The sequence below is a fragment of the Pelmatolapia mariae genome, linkage group LG5, assembly GCF_036321145.2.
Source record: "Pelmatolapia mariae isolate MD_Pm_ZW linkage group LG5, Pm_UMD_F_2, whole genome shotgun sequence".
Lineage (NCBI taxonomy): Eukaryota > Metazoa > Chordata > Actinopteri > Cichliformes > Cichlidae > Pelmatolapia > Pelmatolapia mariae.
In genome coordinates, this window is record NC_086231.1 from 12,223,654 (window position 1) to 12,244,171 (window position 20,518).

Here is a 20,518-nt window from a genome sequence, read left to right on the forward strand (position 1 = left end):
AAGATCTCCTGGGGCAGTAAATGCTAAGAAGCTCTGCCAGGTAAGGAGGTGCAGTACCGTTTAGAACCTTAAAAACCAGCAGTAAAATTTTAAAATCAATCCTAAAAGCAACTGGGAGCCAGTGGAGAGAGCAGAGAACCGGAGTGATGTGGTCTCTCTTTTTGGAACCGGTCAGCATGCGAGCAGCAGCGTTTTGCACCAGTTGGAGGCGATGCAAACAGGAACGATCTAAACCAACATAAAGGGAGTTACAGTAGTCCAGCCGTGAAGTAATAAGAGCATGGACCACCCTTTCTAGATCGTTCCTGCACAGGTAGGACTTGACTTTAGCTAAAATCCGTAAATGATAAAAAGATCCCTTGACTACGGAGCTGATTTGTTTATCAAATTTAAAGGCACTGTCAAAAGTAACACCGAGGCTCTTAATGGAGGAAGTACATTCAGAAGTTAGGGGTCCCATAAAATCAAAGGAAGTGATGAGTCATTCTGTAAGTAGTTTAAATTTGGGGTATAACTGAGTGTTTACAACCTGCATATGAACTCTATTTTCATGATGTTGTCATTATTAAGAACTGAGAAATTTGCCAATCTATGGATAGTAAATGGATATTTCTTTATTAGTAATACTTCACAAATGACTCAATCATGAAGAAACAGGACAGAAAACACCCACACACAAACACTCACACACATGGACACACATGCGATATTACTGGTTTTAAGGGCTCTCATAAAAGAAGCAGATTAGAAACAGGATCAACAGTGAGATGAAGAGAGACAGCTGGAGACCTAGGTTAACTACTGGGCAACAAGGTGGCGATAACACACACACATCATATTCATGATTACGCACAGAGGCATGCACTCAAACCCATGCACGCTCAAGTCCCTGTGTGTGTGTGTGTGTGTGTGTTCTTGTCTAGCTATCTTTGTGAGGACCGAAATCTGCATTCTACTATACTTGTGAGAACCAACAGTCACTTGTGAAGACACACAACCCGGTCCTCACAAATTTGAAGGCATTTAAAGGCATTTTTGAGGCTCAAAATGTGGTTTTAGTGTCAGGGTTACAATTAGGTTATGGTTAGGTCTAGGGTAAGGGTTAGGGTTAGGCATTCATTTTTAATGGTTAGGGTAAGGGGCTAGGGAAAGCATTATGTCAATGAAGGTCCTCACTAAGATAGCTGAACGTGTGTGTGTGTAAGTGTAAGTGTAAAAAGGATCCAGATGTTTTTGCAGGTGAGAAAGGTTTTCCATGAAAACATGTACATTCGTGTCTCAGTGTTTAGTATTTGTGAATTTAGGTGTTTGTGTATGAATGTGTGGCAGTGAGTTTAGTTCATTTTTAAAAACAAACAAATGGTGTCGTTGTTTCCAGTTTGGAAACCACAATCCAACATTTGTATTAGAGAACATTTAGAGATACTTGAGCTTTTCATTTACTATCTAGTGCCCCAAAGGGAGGAAAACATTCTTCTCAAATGCCTTGATAACTCATGCACTGGAAACTTTTTCCACTGTTTCAGGAATCTTTTTGTTTACAATAATTTCTGAGCAAAATTAAATTTTCTTTGTAGTATAATCCGTGATGGTAAGCATAGACAGACATGAGTGTAGACAAACATACTGCACTATGCTGAGGAGTCTCTACAGCACACATCCCTGCACTCCATACACTGCAGAGCCGCAGGGGGATGCTATTTTGTTTAGAGTCCCACTAACACCATGCTTCATTAAAGATACCTTTAAACCCATACTGTCAAACACACTGTCCCTTAGCATAATGAGGGGATTACTTTTAGCCACTGTGAACACTGCAACATGTTTCTGTCAAAGCTGCTTTATTTAAAGATACACAGCAAAGGTAACACTTTCAAGTTTCAACAAACTTCCAGTTTCATATGGAAAAAGTGAATTAGCTGCTACTTGGGAAAGAAACATAAATCCATTAAAAAATATTATATTGTGTATGAAATGTCAACAAAAAGCTATGTGTACTTATGGGTAAATACACTGCTAAGGTTCTTTACATGTGTTGCTTCCAACCTCCTTTCATCTGACACAACCTCCAGGCCTGTCAGATGGATACAAGTACCCCTTCATCCACATCACCTCTCATGTTTAATGTTTATCATTTGAAGTCTTTTAAACACAAGCCTGCTGCACAAAAACTCTGCTGTGCAAACATGGATTTTAAAATAATCTTTCATGTAGCCAGCTGGTCAGTGCATAGTGTACTGTTGAACAATTTGCTATTACTGCAAGCTCCTTTTAACCCCTACCTATTAGTTTTTGATGTACATGTGCAAACAGTAACTATAAAGAAAGATTTACTATTTTTAGCAGCCACTAAATTTTTATATTCATTACTTAATGATAAGACACAATATCATAGCAGCGACACCACATTTGCAAAAGACAAGCAAGGGTGTGAAGGAGTGATTGTGTGTTAAGTAAAACATTGTTAAAATGTGCATTGCATCATCAATATTTAACAGGTGTCACATAAACCTCTGTTACTTACCACTTACTCCTTACCAGTAATCCAGGAAGTATAATTAAAACCGAGCAGGTGAACATTTTTCAAAATGATGCTTAACTCGTTTTCAGAATTGCAGAGACGAAGAAAGGCTGAGTGCGTATGCTGCCATCTGCTGGTCTGTACGAAAAGGTGCATTTTCATTCTTACACCTACAGCAACCCAGCTCACCATACCACACTACTAAAACTTTTCCCTTATTAAAAATGAACATATAAACATATATAACTTTAAAAAAAATTACAAATAAACTTGCAAAAGTTGCTCTTGACATAATGACATAATTTTCTGTAGCATCTAAACTGAGCCTTAACCGATATACTTAACACAACAAACTCTGGATTTACTTCTAAAGTGAAGGCTAACCTCTTAAACATTCTTTGAAGAACATAACAATTATAACAATAATAAAACATGCATAATATAACATTAACTTAGTTTACCACACTTTAGCAAACGTTTACTGTGTTTCTGCATTTTAACTGATCATAAATACATTTGCTTTCTCTATGTCAAGAGCAGCAGACAAATAAAACAACAACAAAGACTAAAAGAAAACTAAAATGTAAGTTTATTGGAGATCATAGTATCCAGAAGATGGCACTGTTGTCTGTATTTTGTTTTTCCCAGCATGGAGTTTCATGTTATTTTCCCACAGCACTTGTCATTAGCCAAAACTACTTAACCTTGACCTTTAATCTTATGAATTTATGCCAGTCACATGAACACATATCATTATATTGAGCATCAGCACAAATACCAGCACAAAACCCTCCATATGTGCTGATGATGTGAAATCTTTGATCTGTTGTATATATATGTGTGTATATGTATATGTATGTATATATATGTATGTGTGTATATAATATGACAGAGAGCTCTATCTAATAAAGTTTGTATCTGTCTTGTGTGAAACTTGTATGAAAAGCATACAAGAGTGAAAACAGATATAAGATCCCTTGAAAAATTATATAAATGAAACTTGTATGTTTTGGATACTTACTAAAACAATATATGAAAGTAATGAGAAAGTGGCCACTTTCATGAGTAAATCATACAAGCCTTATATGATTCACTATATGAAGTAGGCCACATCTTATGCAAGTCTTTTATAAGTTTTTACTATTTCTTTTCCATATGGAAATGCTTTATATATATGCCCCAAAATCTGATATAGGATGGAACAAGGTTATTTAATCTAAATAACATAAAACCTCTTACAAGAGCAGGGTTGTGTATGTTGGTAAAACACATAATCAAAAGTGCAATACAAAGCTAATGCAGTGGTAACTTTAAAACAGGAACATGTTGGCACTTGTGTGTCTGTTGTCTTACTGCATCAGTAACATCCATCCATCCATCCATCCTCTTATCCAATTCAATGTCGTGGGTGGCTGTCCCAGCTGTCTTACAGCAAGACGCAGTGTACACCCTGGTCGGGTCACCAGTCTGTTACAGAGCTAACACACAGAGACAGACAACCATTCATACCTATGGAAAATCTCTTTGGACTGTGGGGGGAAGCCATGCAAACATGGGGAGAACATGCAAGAGCCACACAGAAAGGTCTCAGCCTGATGGTGGAATTGACTCTTGTTATGTTAAATCTCGTTTACGCTGACCGGCTGTGAAAATCTGGAGGGACACATTAAATGAGAAACATCCCTCTTTGTCTAAATGCTGACAGTGAGCAAGTCATTTAACCAAGAGCTCCTGCTCAGGGACCTGCAAGTATAACAGGGCTTCTCCCAGGTGTCCTTCAGTCTAAGCCTAAGAGGTTTTCCTCTATAACCACTCACAAATAAAACAGATACCGTCATTAATTAAAATCTAATTACTCTAAATTTTTAGATGGCGCAGAAATCCAGTGTTTTTGTAACTGAAGCAGCAGATGGTGAACAGGTGCACCAATTTCTTCTTCCACTTGTTGGAGTAGTAGGAAAAGTGCTATTTATCCCAAGATAGTCCCAACATCAAGTTCTATTTATGGAGCGTGTAAAAACACCATTGTTGTGCTTTAATGTTTTGCTAAAGATAAACAGTGAAAAACAGTCATGAAACTGCTTAATGGTCAATTGTTCAATTACTTTGAGCCTTTGAAAATTGGAGACTGTATAAAAATGCCTAACAGTTAATAAAAGCTAAAGGTCTGAACTTCAATCACATCTTGATTGTTGAAAAATTACCAAAAAAAAAAAAAAAAAAAAACCATGTCATTGTCCATAAACCTATGGACATAACTGTATACAGTAAATTCAGTGTAATCCTTAATGAGCTGATAACCTGTTGATAGCAACAAGTTTTCCAGAAAGAAATTTGGGCTGAAAAACGATGACACATCCTGCAGACTTATTTCTTATTAAGCCTCGATGTCATCAGAGAGCCCAGGCTGTGCATTTATTGGCCAGTTCTGTTCTTTGACATGATGTACTTTTTTTCTGGGAAAGAAGGACATCTGCTAAGAAAAGGCATGATCTAAACCGACTGGGTGTTACCTTAAGACAAAAACTGTAATACTGTGTGCAGAGTGCGAACAAAAACTTGAGTGTGTGTGTTGTCTGAGAATAAGGGATCGATTCATTTTGGCAGATGAATTTAAAAGATACCAGAAATCTTGAAAATGAACCAAATGATTACATGTAATGTGAAAATGTTGCCGAATGTAATGGACTAACAAAGAATTACCCCAAACCTGCTAATCTCAGAAACCATTAGCTTCTGTAGTTCATTGTTAACATTACAGTTACATGTAAAGTCAATTTTAACTGTAATGTTAACAGTCTGTTAGTAAAGTAGACAGTGCAGCATCAAATAACAAACAACAAACCAATTATTTTTAAAAGAAGTCGCATATCAAGCCAGTGAAAAGCCAGATATTTTCCGAGATGACGTAGAGGGAAAAAGCACATACTGCATAAAACCAGAATGAATACTGGAATGTGCTGATATTAGCAACTGAAACTATAGCAATAATATGCCATCAAGAAAAAATAGCATCCAGTTGTCGCCATTTGTATAATGTCCCGATGCCTTAAACTGGGTGTTTCCACAAAGTGTTGACATAAATATGATTTGTTCGTTTCTCAAAATTTTTGATCTCATTTTGTAATAAAAATCCCGACTGCAGCACATGAAACACTAAACTTTGTGACTGTGGTTTTCATTGTACCAACACACAGATTTGATGAAGGCCACAGAAAACAACTGCCAGGATTTAGTGAAAGTGTCAGACCCCCCAGTGTGGCAGCAGAAAGAACTTTTTTATAATAAAACCAGCTGAGAGAAAGGAAAAAAAATATTTTTGAGAATGTTTTTATGACAGATAAACAGTCCTGTCCAAAAGGACGACAAAATTGTTTTGCGCCCAACAAGGACAAAGAGAGACAAATGAACAGGGAGGCCCAAAGGAGAAAAAGAGAAAGAAACAGACACAAGGACAACAAGAAAGAGATGTACTGTGAAGAGAGGAGCAGAATGAGACAGGCGCCATGAAATTACTTAAAAGGAAGGCTGTTTTTGCCCTGCTTACACCATGAGGGACTTGATTTTAAAGTTCAAACGTAGGTGTTATGAAAACATGAAATAAGCGTTTGGCTTTCACCGGGTGAGGCTGGTTTGTCACAAAAAAAGAGGCATGTGTTTTCATCTGACACGTAAGATGTTGTTGCCGGTTTCGAGGTAACTGTGGACTTTAGATCACCGTCATTGAAACTAGTGCTGAACAGCTAATAGAAAAATGATGAAGCAAACTCACTGAACAAAATCTGATCACAATATTGCCTGAAATAAAATGCGTAACTGAACCCGATGGATATATTCTGAAGCATCGAGAATATAATTGTGGCATAACTTTAAGGCTTTTTACTGTTTTTAAGCAATTAAAGCCAAAAAACAAGATATATTCTTGTATTAATACTTTTACTAATATTAAAAAATAGACACCTCATAGCCATATAGTATGTGTCATGATTGGCTACTGACATGAGGATTAAAGGATGAAAATCAGAACTAGCTCTACTGACTGCCTTTTTCCATAAAGCATTTTCATTAAAGCATTAAAAACACACACACAGGTGAAAGTGAAACACTAATTACCCAATGTGTTCTACTTAGTGTGCCTCAGTGAGCCGGCATCATGCATTATGCACCCTGGTTCATTGGACTGGGACCATCATTAAGGCTACGTGCTCCACCTGTGCTTTTCCTATTATGGCAGATCCCAATGAACACAATGGAAAAAAACTTATCCAAGCCTCCATCTACATATGTTGTATTAAGATACACGTGTGATTGTTTGTACTATATTTTGGACTTTGGAATAAAAATCATTATTTTAATAGAAAAATAATTTGCATCTGCGCTGTAAAACATCAGCCAGTGTGGCGAGTACTCACAAGTACACATACTGCTTCCAGCTCTTAGACTGTGAAGACAATAGTCACAGTCCTCAGTACAAATGAGTAAGCAGTGCAAAGACATAATAAGCTATATTAGCATGTGCAGTGTAACAATCATACAGCTTTGTCATTTGATTTTATTTGTCTTGAGAATGAGGCTTTTTAGCCTTCGTACCTGACATGTTGTTTTGCAAATTGCTTGTTTTTTTTTAATAGCACAATTCTTCATTGTTAAGCTGCTAAAAAATATGGGTAGGTGTGAAAAGAGCTTTTGTTCAAAAGGTGTACGCCTTGGAAAGTGACTTTTGAAAGCCAGAAATCTCAGCACCTGGCTAAGTAATTGCAGAGTAATTGCTATTAATCAAGAACCTCATCAACCCCCTGTAGATGTAGTATGGTAATTCTGTGTAATGTGCCAATTAAAATCATAATTAATGTACATTTAACAGTGACACCACTGCAATGTTGAAATGTTGAAAAGAGAAAACGGAGCAACACCGAAGAAGGTAGCGTAAGTGAGCATTAACTAAAAACAGCACAATGAAGAGATGGCGCGAATAACGGAGTGAAGCCAGAGGAAGTTAGCCAGTCTGTGACATGTGCAGTAAATGGAGCAACTTCTTAAGCCCTCCGGGCCAGTTTACAAGCTGTGGGACTCCCTGCTTTGTGCGCTCCGTTACACAAAAACAGGGTGAGTGGTCGTGCACAGCCGGTGTCAGCTTTATGTTTTACCCAGGCGCTGTGTGGAAACAAATTAAAAGTTAAGTTAATTAACTACTTGAGTAAGTAGAGCAGGCAGGATGGAGCCAAATCAATTAGCTATTGGCAGGAGAGACAGAACTGGGGGGTACTAGAGAGGGGCCTCTACCAGCCAGAGCCAAAACACATACACATTAAGCACGCGCTGAATGACTACACATGCTTCACAAAACCCAAAATTCACACATTCACACACGAAGAACAAGAATGCAAAATCGGCACACACAATAGTTAGAATATGCCTGTGAATGCCGATAAATACAGAATACGAGAGTGTGAAAAATGCAAAGAAAATCGACGTATGCTGAGGCAAGATGTTAAAAAATCTGCAAATAACAAATACGAAAAATAACTTTTCTGTCTGTGATCTGTTTTTGGACAAATGGTTGCTTACAGAAGGTTAGACCTGGCAAAGAGAATAAGACAGATGACACTGAAGAAAAAGAAACAGCAGTGAGAGAACAGATTTTCACACAGACGTGTGGCAGGAGAAAAAATGTTTCCAAGAAAACCAAAATAGTTTGAACTTTCTTTTGGGAAAATCTTGTCTGTGTGATGCTTCACAGTGTATCAAGCCCTACTTTAGTTGGATGCCACATGATATTTTACTTTTTCATTTTAGTGAAGACAGCAGGGACACGTTAACACAATATGAATCACAGGAAGGCACGTCCACACATACTTGGACTGAGAAAACTGCAGAGAGGTGAAGATCTTAACAGAACAACAGTTTGTATTCTTCACTCAATGTGTCTTGGAAACAGGTAATGACACAGACACAGACATGCACAGATGGTAGTACCTGGAAGTAATTTTCACCACATGTATAAGTTAATGAGTATATGCTGATACTTTCACTGCCTGTACATTGAAAAATGCCTGCTTTAAACCTCCCGTATGCATGTTCTGTCTCTCAGCTTGCCCCGTGGAGCTGTAGGCATTGCTTTCAGATGAACACTGTATTAAAAGATGTAACCAAATTATATTTTGTGACAGGTAAGAATTAGAGCTAATGACAGGGGAGTCAGTGGCTACTGCTGCAAATTTTTACTTTCCTCTCCTTGGCTTAAAAGGACTGAAATCTTACATATAAAAATGACGGGGAACCAAAAATTAAACTGCCCACTCACTGATGTCCTTGCCTGGTTAAACATATTATAGTCAAAGCTGTGGTGCTATGGGGAGAGAAACACTGCAACTGCTGGTGTTAAACCTCAAGGAACAAAGACCAGAAACCACAGTTTTCCCTTCCTTCCAACTGAACGTCATAGAGAAGGGAAGTGAGGAGTGAATGCTGTTTTGCTTTCATGGAAACCCTAACGATTCCAAACATAGGGCAGAAGAAACCAAAATAAGGGCACAAAGCAAAGGCAGGTGGTGGAAAAAGATCTAATAGGCAAAAAAGAAAATAATTTACAAAACGGCAAAGGGCAGAAAGCTGGTATCAGTATCAGGTGTGCAGGTAAGTGGAACAGTCAGGTGAAGGAGATGATGGGAAGAGAGGGGTATCTGAGAGAAGCTGACAGTGACCAGTACTGAAACAAATGCAGACATGAATGACAGAAATAAGGTCACAAATTAATGAAATCTAAATGAAGGTCAGCATTGTGACAAAATACAGATGCACAATTTAATCTTATTGTCAAAGGGGCCCAGAGGCCTGTACGTGACTGGATTCAAGTGCAGAACCAGATGCAGACACGGCAGAGTAAATTTCACTCAAGCTTTATTATTTAACCATAAACAAAGAATTCAACTAAACAAGGAATTCCCGGCGTGGCAATCTAAAAGAGAGAGAGGAAACAATGGTGAGCTCCGGGTGTGACTCGTGGCAGGATGGTCTAGCGTGGCAAACTGTGAACAGGGGAGATGGTCGTTAGTGGGGGTGCGAATGTTTTCTGTGAGAGAATGAATGTTAAGGAAGGAATATGGCTTACTTAGCAGGCAGTTTTTGGAGCTTGGAGAGGAGGATGAAGGTCCGGAGAGCAAACTGAGTGCAGTGGCCATGTAAGAACTGATGGCAGGAGGGCAGGCAGGTATCAGGTGATCAGATCCTTCCAGGGAAACGGAGCATGAAGCGGGTTAACAATAATATGGTGAGCATGGACCAGTGTACAGGTGGTGAGTGCAGTTGAGGTATGAAGCAGTGGCGTGACGTGAGAGCTGTAGCACAAGAGAACCAGTTGAGTACACAAACTTGGTCATGAGACAAGGAAAGATGAAATGGCAGTGATGTCGGTCATAAGTACCCTCCATAGATTGCCAAGGATTAGTTCCAGATGAGTTGGACAGGTGAGAGGATGACAGCTCCGCCCAGGGGCAGAAACAGGAGGAAATGGAACTCGGTAGAAAATTACCAGCTGCTCACCTGGACCATGACACTGATATACGGTAGCTGATTCCAACAGTCTCACAAATTAAATTAAAACACAAGTAAACTGTATTTTTAAAGCTGTATTTTTAAATTATTAAAGCAAACCCACTTTTTGGCACGGCACAGCACTTCTGTGAGTTTGAATTTACGCTACAATTCAGAAAGAAATTTTAGTTTCGTCTTTTCCAGTGTTGACAGGTCAAAAATTACAACCACTTTCATCATGTGTTTTAGAAGGGGCTTTGTCAAGAATTTCATAGATTTTGTAGATTGAGCCTGCAGACTACAACACTTGAAGAAATTTCTCTTGGTCTGTCAAAAATGTCAAAGGACAACCTGCCTTTTTCAGGCAAATGCTAACTTCTGGGCTAATATGCTCATTGTGAAACATGTCTTCACAAAACTAACAGAATTCCAGTCACTTTTTCAAGCTCCTTAGACTATCAGGACCTGGATGACTGAACCTGCACAGAACATACACGTAATAAAAAAAGAAAAAAACAAGATTCAGTGCACAATTATAAACCCTTTTTTTCATGTCTACTGCAATCTGTTATAGAAATGTTGGTTTCTACAAATTTTATTTCTGGAAAAGTTGTTTGTTGAAAAAAAGTAGATGGTTTAGTGAAATGCTGAAAAAGTAGCTCTCACACACACAAGATCATACTCATTGGTGTGTGTGTGTGTGTGTGTGTGTGTGTGTGTGTGTGTGTGTGTGTGTGTGTGTGTGTGTGTTTGGGTGTATAACTAATATTCTTTTTAGTTATGACATTCATTAATTTTTTAAACTTCTGTGCCTTTCAAAAATGACATTTATCTACATGAAATTTGTGTCCTGAGATTACTTATATTGTGATTTGGTGCTATATGAACATACTTGAACTGAATTATTAGTCACACTCTCCATTGCTTGTCAGTCCTTTATTAGCAAGTAATCTAATTCTACTGTATGCGTCCATCCATTTATTTTCTTATGCTTAACAAATTCTGGTTTGGGGAGGAGGTGGGGGTGGGGGTGGAGCCTTTCCCAGCTGCTTCTGGGCAAGAAGCGGGGTACAACCTGGAAAGGTCGCCAGTCTGATGCATTGCTAATGCAGAGACAGACAATTATTAACACCTGCAGCCAATTTAGAATCACCATTTATTCCTACTAACTGCATGTCTTTGGATTGGGGGAGGAGTCTGGAATAGTTGGAGAAAACCTATGCCGAATGCGCAAACTTGATTTGAACCCAGGACCTTCTTGATGTGAGGCACCAGCGCTAACCACTGGCTAACTATGCTGCACTGTGTGTTATGGGCTCTGAAAAAGCTACTTATTGAAAAAACAAACAAACAAAACAAACCAATCCTATCTCTGCCTGTGGAACATTTTGTCAGTGTGATGTGTGGAAAACCACTCAAGGTCATGTGTCTACTTTGTTAGTTCATGATGCTTTGCTAACTGAATTCACCAGTTAATGAAAGTACCCATGCTGTTTGTAATTGCACACAGTCCATTCTTCAAATTGAAGACTGAAGATGGAGCACGTGTATTATTCTTGCTGATGTATGATGATTGCAGGTATTTAATCAAGTGAATCGGAAAGACCTGAAGCTGTGAATGACATTACTAATATCAATCATGTTTTAATATATTCTGTCATCTGTCTTCTATTGTTAAGTTTTGATGTGCATACAAATCTCTTATGCAAATCTGTAGTCACTATCCATTAAATTGCTCCCAACGTTATAAGCATTGTTTCATAAAAACTGTGCAATTGTGTATGTTTTTCAAACTGCTATATACATGTATGCGTTAACTGCCTTTACAAGATGACATAATTAAGTACCAGTAATTGGTATGCCATTTCACTGCTGCTTTACACCAAAGACAGTATTTCTACAGACAATTTTATAAAATTGTTCTCTACATTGTGGGTTTCAAGTGTTAAATGGGTTCTTTATTTACATACCAACTTATTTATCATGGACATTGTAAAGCTGGATTTTTGCAGGCATTAAGGGTTAAATGTGCGTTTTCAGTGTTTTAAAAGCAGTTAACTTCTTACCGGGCTGCAGAGCTAACCTGCTCTGGAGAAGAAATCAAGACTTATGAAGTCATAAACACCAATCAGTTCACCAGAAAATTCACTATTCCTAGAAGATCCCCAAGACTTCATGCAGAGGGAGAGTTTACAGATTCTTAGACGCAGCTTTAGTCCTTGATATATATATTTTTTTATTTTATTTTAGTTTGCTGCAAACAAATTTACTAAAATATTATTGTTCTGTAAACCTTAATATAATATCATATAACAGGGCACTTAGTTTATTTGGTCAACATCACATTTGAATGTAGTCTAAGCCTGCACTTAAAGTATTTTTAAATGTATTCTTTACTTGCTGTCACACCTGTGAACACCACTGGTGATGCAGTTGAAATAATATGAACAAAAAAATATCACATTCAAGAGTTAATTTAGAGGAATAACAATTAAAATCCATCAGATTGTCCAGTGTTTTAATGATAGAGCTATGATATTGATAAGCCTGTTAAATTACAGTTAAGACGTTTACCAGCTTTCTCCTTTATTAATATATTTATTAATATGTTAGGTTTTTCCAATCTTACTGACTAATCTTAAAGCCCTTAAAGCACACATATATCCATGCACCACTTTTAATACTATAGTAGTGTACAACACATTTCCTGTTACAGACATCCAAACCACTATGTGACTTTCAGCATTTATTATGTGTTTAGCCTCTTCATAGTTTTAATATTGTAATTTTCTCTCTTTGAAGTGAGTTAACCTCACCTACTCTTCATAATGCTTTGAATTTCTACTTAGAAAAATGTTCAAAGGGAAAGATGACTGAAAAAAGAATCAATTTTTCAGTGGGCAGGGGTATAGAAACACCATCTTGGGAAATTGGATCCAGTGGCATTTTTCCTCTGTGGATTAAAAGTTTGAGGTAAAGTACAGGTGAGGAATTGCATCTCTGGATGGTTCCAGAAATCTTTCCCTTTACATGATAACACCATATAGAACCTTTTTATTATTTCTACATTTGATGTACTGCATATATATAATTATATATATTTACCATAAACTGATGTTTTTGTGTGACAAACATGGGGATTTGTGATCCTGTAGACTTGATTGTGTGTTCCCGTTGACTGCCTCAAAGTCAATCTTTTGTCAGTGCTTTTTCTCTGTTTGACATATTTTGTCAAACATATTAATACATTTTTTAAAAAAAACTATTTTTTGTGACAGCTGTAGCTTTTTGTAACAAAGTGAGGTTTCTTCATGTAGCTTTGCTAGTTGATATTTGCTAATTGCTACTCACCCTAATTTTAGGCTTGTGATCTTTCAGCAGCTGAGAATCAGTTTGGTTTTCATTCACGTGCTCGAAAGCAGCATCACGAAAATTTCCTTAAAAAAAAAAGAGAAAAAAAGCCTAGCTTTATCTATTTACTTATTTACTTACTTATTTATCTATTTTCAATTATACTGTGTTCAACATTGCATCTACCCACTTTTTAAAAATCTCACAGGACAAAAAAAAGTATTCTATTCAGTATTTCAGTATTACTGAAAAAACTTGGCTAAAACCTGCTTCATGGAAAACTGTGATGGTATTTCACACAGCAGTGATTTTATTGTGCAAACTAGCAACATTTCTTCTATGAACATTGAACAAAGTGCTTCTTCAAATCTATTATTATCTATTTAGTGGTGAACTTGCCACGTGAAACAAATGCAAATGGAGAAACTAACATATTCACTGGGTGATGATGAATATGAAAATCAAAAGAATAGGGGATTGTAATAAATCATTTAAAAACATATAGATCTTAATAATTGCTCTAAGTGTGATGATGTTTGTCCAAGGTTTTTAAGGAGAAAAAAGGTTACATACAGACTAACTATTACTACCAATGGTTCTTAGCATTCTTCTTGTGCCGTGTACATCTACCAAACATGGTAGACTTTGTTTCAAATGAGTTTTCATAAATCTAGCTAGTGCTCATACATGACAGTTGTCTTTATAATACCTGATGAATTCAATTGGCATTTGCTCCTCACCTCGAACCAATATTTAAGGTAAAACCAACAATTTTAATGGAAATGCAAAAAACCTTCTGGTCAGAAAGTCCTATAACTATGTATTTTCCTTAATAATTGTGATTAGATAATGACTTTTGCATGTCAGAAAAAAAATAACTAAATAAAACAACATGTGAAGTAGTACTAACTCAAATCTATCCAGACCTGTTATCATTCCAATCTCCCCAACCTACTTGCTTAGAACTCTTTCTGTATGAATTCTTTTGGGTTGCCCTGAAACTTACTCCATGTCTTTTGAAACCACATGATAAAGCAGGGAAATTGGAAAGAGAGGGAATCCAACTTTTTTAAATAAGTTCCTTTAATTCATCCTCAGTAAATTATTGAGAAAATTAATTGAAAACTAAAATAGAAGGTTGGCACTTTAAAAGTAAAATTGAATTGTGGGAATTAGACCCTGGGCTTTTATATCCTCTTGTGTTAAGAAAGATCTGTGGCATTACCAAAAATAATGGTAAGGTGGTGGGAAAGTTCACCCCTCGGATGCGCAGTGGGAGAAGAAAAGAATGATTAAATTGAAAAGTTTAAGTAGATTTTAAGCTGAATAAGCAATTCAATATCTGCTACCCACTTATTTTTCCCCATGAAGTAAATTACCCCTTGTGCTTGGCAAGCAGTTCAGTCAATGAAAAGAGAGGCCGTCAGTGAGGACGATTGGTTTGTCTGTCTAGCAGTATTGTCTGTCAGCCTTCCCACCTGCCTCCTCACCTCTGTCCCAGTTCTACAAGACGCTTTAATGCCAAGAAGGTTTTGAGTATGCGGTGTGTCTAGCGTTGCTCTTTTTTCACTTCATGACTCACTCAATCACTTGTTGGCCCAGCTACTTGCACTGTGTTATTTCTTGTCAACTCAATCCACCTTTCCGCCTTTACACACAAACCTGGTTGTGCACTGTGAGGACAGAGATTATCACTCTCCTGACAGCTGACCACTGTGTGTGTGTGTGTGTGTGTGTGTGTGTGTGTGTGTGTGTGTGTGTGTGTGTGTGTGTGTGTGTGTGTGTGTGTGTGACAGAGAGTGCTTGTCTGTGTGCATGTGTTTATCTATATTTTCTACTTATGACTGGAGGCCTATGTGTGCACATTCTGATTGTGAGTTGCATGTGTCTATGTCACAAGGTTAATTGTGTATATGTGTATTTGTGTGTGTGTGTGTGTGTGTGTGTGTGTGTGTGTGTGTGTGTGTGTGTGTGTATGTGTGTACGGGTTCGTACTATCCTGGTGGGGACCAAAATCTGACTTTTACTATCCTGGTGGGGACTTTCTGCACCGTGGGGACCAAAATCCAGGTCCCCTCGGGGTTGAAAGCAATTTTCACACTCAAAATGCGGTTTTACTGTCAGGGTTACAATTAGGTTATGGTTAGGTTTAGGGTAAGGGTTAGGGTTAGGCATTCATTTTTAATGGTTAGGGTTAGGGTAAGGGGCTAGGGAAAGCATTATGTCAATGGGATGTCCCCACGAAGATAGCAAACCAGACATGTGTGTGTGTGTGTGTGTGTGTGTGTGTGTGTGTGTGTGTGTGTGTGAGGTTGGCAGTGTGAAAGTAAAGTCATCCAAGCAGCCTGACTCAAACAGGATCAACCACTAATCCTTTATCTGCTTAGCCATGGAGGTGTCAGTGTATGTGTGTGTGTGTGTTTGCGTTTACTTGAAAGATTCTGCCATCACACTATTTTTTGTCTGTGAGTGTGTATGTATGTGCATTGAAGTGAAGCGCATGTGTGTGGGTGCGTATCATAATTAATGGCTATGGGGAGCTCAGAGAGAAGGAAAGAGAGAGAGAGAGAGGGAGGGAGTTGAAAAACATAAACACACTGCTGCCTCCCTTCTCTCTCTTCCAGAGTTACAGTCAGCAAGGCACTTAACTTCATAACAGTTTGAATAGAGCCTCTCTTAAAATCTGACATTTTACATTTGTCTTCACTGGTTTCATATATTTAACCCAGAACATCTAGCTTTTTTATGTAATGTACAACTACTAAAACCATAATGGTAGCCCTTTCTATGATAGCTATTATTAGCTAATTATAGCTCAATATAGATATTATTGTGGTAATAGTGGAGAATTAAGGTGGAATAAAGAAAGTTTTAATATCAAAACAACTAGTTATTACCTCTTAATTATCAAAATATTATTCAAGAAATATCCATTAGGGTATTCTGTATAGACAGTGATTATAACTGTAATATTACATTGAAATGCATGTAATTGGGTAATAATGAAGAAACTGGGGGTGATCATTTAGAAAAAAATGTATGAATGCAAAGCAAAACCAATTAGTAATAGTACGGCAATATAGTGGTCATGATATGATAACTTCTTAACAAAAAATGTTAATATCTATGCATTAGACTTTTTATATTCTAAATTTATTAAGTCAATGATATAATGATAAGTTAGTAATGATGGCTGCTTTAACATGTTATTATGTTATGATTTCGAAACATGTGGCAGTTTATGTGTAATAACCAGGATTCACGGCTTCAATAAGCAGCTTATTCCTATCATATTCCTTAATAATAGACTGCTACAACAAACTTCACCACATTTCCAGGTAATAATTACACTTCATGAAGTATAACTTCGTAGGTTATCAATATGGACTCATATAGAATTGAAACAAGTAGTTTTGCATTTTGCAGCCTTGATTACATGTGTCTATAACATGTTCACCATATATAATTTGCTAATAGTATCCTAATATGTTAACACACATCAACTAATATTACCTTATTATTTTGAGGTTTTTAACACAATTACTTATATAAAAACTTTACTGCGCAGATATTACCATTTTATTGCTAGCAAGCTGTCATATTGTAACCACTATGTTTTACTATGCTATTACTATGTGGCCTGTTATTATCCAGTTACATAATTTCTAAGTGGTATTACACAACTATACCCATTGTTGATATATGTCTCATGTATGATATAATTAAGTGACATAATCACCTTTTTATTTTTGCCTTATTATCCCACCATTATGACATTATTATAGAGCTAGAGAAATAGATAGTACTACCAAAATGAGTACCATAATTTCCATTCAATACTAATATAGTATATTTGACTATATTAAAAATCGTGTTTTACAGCAAATCTAGGCTCTCTTGTTATTTACACACACACACACACACACACAGACACACGCACACACACACACACACACCGTACACCACACAAAAAAATCGTGCATGGTAAGGTGGCAAAACTATGAAGTGTGTGTGACCGTATGTGTGAGTGGGGAAGCAGGGATTAGTATTAGTGGAGAGGATTATCCAGTTGAAGGACTGCCTGCCTCAGTGCCTGCCTGTGTAGTAGCTTTACTCTCTCTCTGCATCTGTCTGTCTATCTGTCCGTCTATCTGTCTGTCTGTCTGTCTATCTATCTATCTATCTATCTATCTGTCTGTCTGTCTGTCTATCTATCTATCTATCTATCTATCTGTCTGTCTGTCTGTCTCGCTTAGACACTCTCTGAACCTTGTTCTCCAATCTGTGTGTGTATACTCTCCTTGGCACTTCACTTTTGTGCACTGTTCCTTCACTTTCCTCCTCGCTCCTATGTGTTTACCTTCTTGTGTTTCTTTCCTTTTCCAATCTTCTCTGCTGTATTAATTTTGTCTCCTCTTCTTCTTTGTGACACCTCTTCTCTATTTGTCCAACTTCACTTGGTTCTTTCTCACCCTTTTCTCTTCCCAAAACAACAACGGTTGCTCCTCCGGTTGCTCTCTCTTCTTCTATTTATCTTCCTTTCACAAAATCTTTGCTTCATCCTATACTGCAGCTTCTTCTCAACATCAGCTTTCCTCTACTTTCACCCACTATTCTCTGTTCTATTTTCCAGCTTCATTGTTCTATTCTTTGCTTTTTTGCACTTTCCTTCTAAATTTATTTTTCTATTTCTCTCTTCTCTTGTTTTTCTCTTCTGCTGTACTTTCTCTCTTTCTTCTAAACAGTTGTTTTTCTTGCATCCATCTCATCTCTTCTTTTTTGATTTCTAAAACATTCTTTCCCACAGATCAGCAAGAAAATATGATTAAAAATACCATACATTATGTGTTATGGTAAAGCACCTACCAGCTTAGCTAATCACTTTTGAAAAATAGTGAGGATAATAAAATTTGCTGTATTCCATTCTTAATTCTCCCCCTCTGTACCGTGCTTTGCTGTCATAATAGCTTATGTAAAGTGCTGGCACAGGTCCCTCCGTGGTTAACAGGTTTAGACACCTTCTGATCCTCCTCTGGCTTAACTTCTGACATTGACACTTACTGTGTACTTCTCTACATAAGGGCTCTCAGTGGCAACTAAAAAGGATTCACCTCCCGTGACACACAAATACAGGAACAAATGCACGTTGCGTAGAGCTTCCGTTAAAACCACAGGAGAATATAATCCTGTCTGTTTCTATGTTGGTTTCACAGAGTTTTGGTTACCATTTGAAAGCATTTACTAGCTGAAGATAACAGAGTCCATTTCATCCTTGTGATCCGACCTCTACAACAGCCTGTGTGATTATGTGCACTGTTAAAGACTCTGAGCAAAAAAGGAAAGCATTGCCAGTTTGCTCATTGTAAGTTTCTGGGACCTGTTTGCCAGAATGGAACAGCAAAATGAACAAACAAAATGGTAATGGACAAAACTGGCCTAGCTGTCACAGACACTGTTTTAGGATGGAAAGCTGACAAGTACACTTTCCCCAGCAGCCAGAGATTTCTGGCAAAGGGCAGGTCACACCAAACACATCTGAAGTGGTTTCAGGCTCTGGACAATACCATTTGAATTGGTTACCTCCAAATATTTACACCTTGAAACCTTCAAAAAAAAAGAAAGTCTTTCACAATTTATTAAATTGACAATGTTATCTCAGCTAATGGAGCAAAGGAGTTGAATAGGCAGATTTTTAGTGATACTCACTGACTGAAGAGTCATTCATTCATTCATTCTCTGGCACGACAAGATTGCAGACAAGTTCATTAAGCCTTCTAAAGATAGAGAGTCTGGATTTAGTCTTGTTTTTCACTGCCCCACCCCCACCCCCACCCCCACCCCCCCGCTGCCAAATCCCTTCTCTGGCAGGGTGACAATACTGTCCAATAATGAGCTTGCTGACATTCATTCCTTTGTTGGTTTTAAATAGGTAACATCAAGAATCCTTGTATCCTAGGTTTCATTATCATTTTTTAAAAGTTCCTTCCTCTTATAAGGTTTATAAAGTGCTACAGCATAACTTGCAATAAAGGAACAGATTTAACAAATTAATTAGCCGTACCTTCAGCCTAAACTTTTTAACTTCAGGGTGGGAAAGGTGTTGTAGCAATAGGGATGACAGTAACCTACAGTAAATGTCTGCCAACTAAAGAGATCAACCTACAATGTGATGGCCTGTGTTGGGTACCTTGATAATATGTTACAGATTGCTTTACAGATTAAGCAACTGTCTTAATAAGTGACATAATTGCAGCACATGTAAACACTTTTAATGTTGTGAAAGTGTGAACACAAACTTTTTATTAGGCTTTTTATTATAGTTGGCATTGTCTGAGTAGTTGGTTAATTCATTAACACAGCTTGAATAACATGATCTGAAACACCTTTTAAGAAGTTATTCAGTCTAATTTTTAATTTTAGGCTGCAGCACAGCAGAGTCCCTTGATGTCACTCGTACCAATTAAAAATTGAAGATAATATTTATTCATGGTTTATTTCACAATTAAAATTACAAATGTTATTCAAGACAAATCAAAAACAGAATACCTAAAATGCCTCAGTGCAAATAAGTAGAGACAGTGTCCAAAGTGTGATCATAAAAAGTTTTTGTGACTTTACCCATGAAAAGCACCCTACCCTGAAGCCTCACTCCAACCACTTGAACATGCCTTCTGGGATACAATTTTGATTACCTTTTTTCTTTTGTCACAATGAATTTCATTTACAGGAAAACTACAAAGTCACAGTAAGCCAAATCTGGCATCTAGGGTTGGCAGTAAGCAACAACTGTTTTGGTCTAGCTAAAAAGACTCCTTTTAAATGTGCTTTAAGCAGGCACACAATGGCATACACGACAGCTCAGGGTCATCTTTGCCAAATGTACTCTGTTAATATATATATGTATATGTATATATATATATATATACACATATATATATATATATATATATATATATATATATATGTATATATATGTGTGTGTATATATATATATATATGTGTGTGTGTGTGTGTGTATATAATATATACACAAATTAAATGGAGGGAGCTGAGTTTACTGAGTGTTCTGCTTTAATTACACTTCTGTCTAAGAGCTTTTTACTGACGATAAGT

The 20,518-nt window shown here is 37.3% G+C and overlaps 1 long non-coding RNA gene across 1 annotated transcript; it reads right to left on the bottom strand.

Annotated features, from left to right (window-relative positions):
- Positions 1-9,471: 9,471 nt before the first annotated feature.
- On the bottom strand, positions 9,472-10,069 carry LOC134627297 (uncharacterized). Its single transcript, XR_010093888.1, has 3 exons — positions 9,945-10,069; positions 9,633-9,858; positions 9,472-9,549 (listed from the first exon to the last, which is right to left on the bottom strand). It is a non-coding gene; the product is annotated as an uncharacterized LOC134627297 (long non-coding RNA).
- Positions 10,070-20,518: the final 10,449 nt, after the last annotated feature.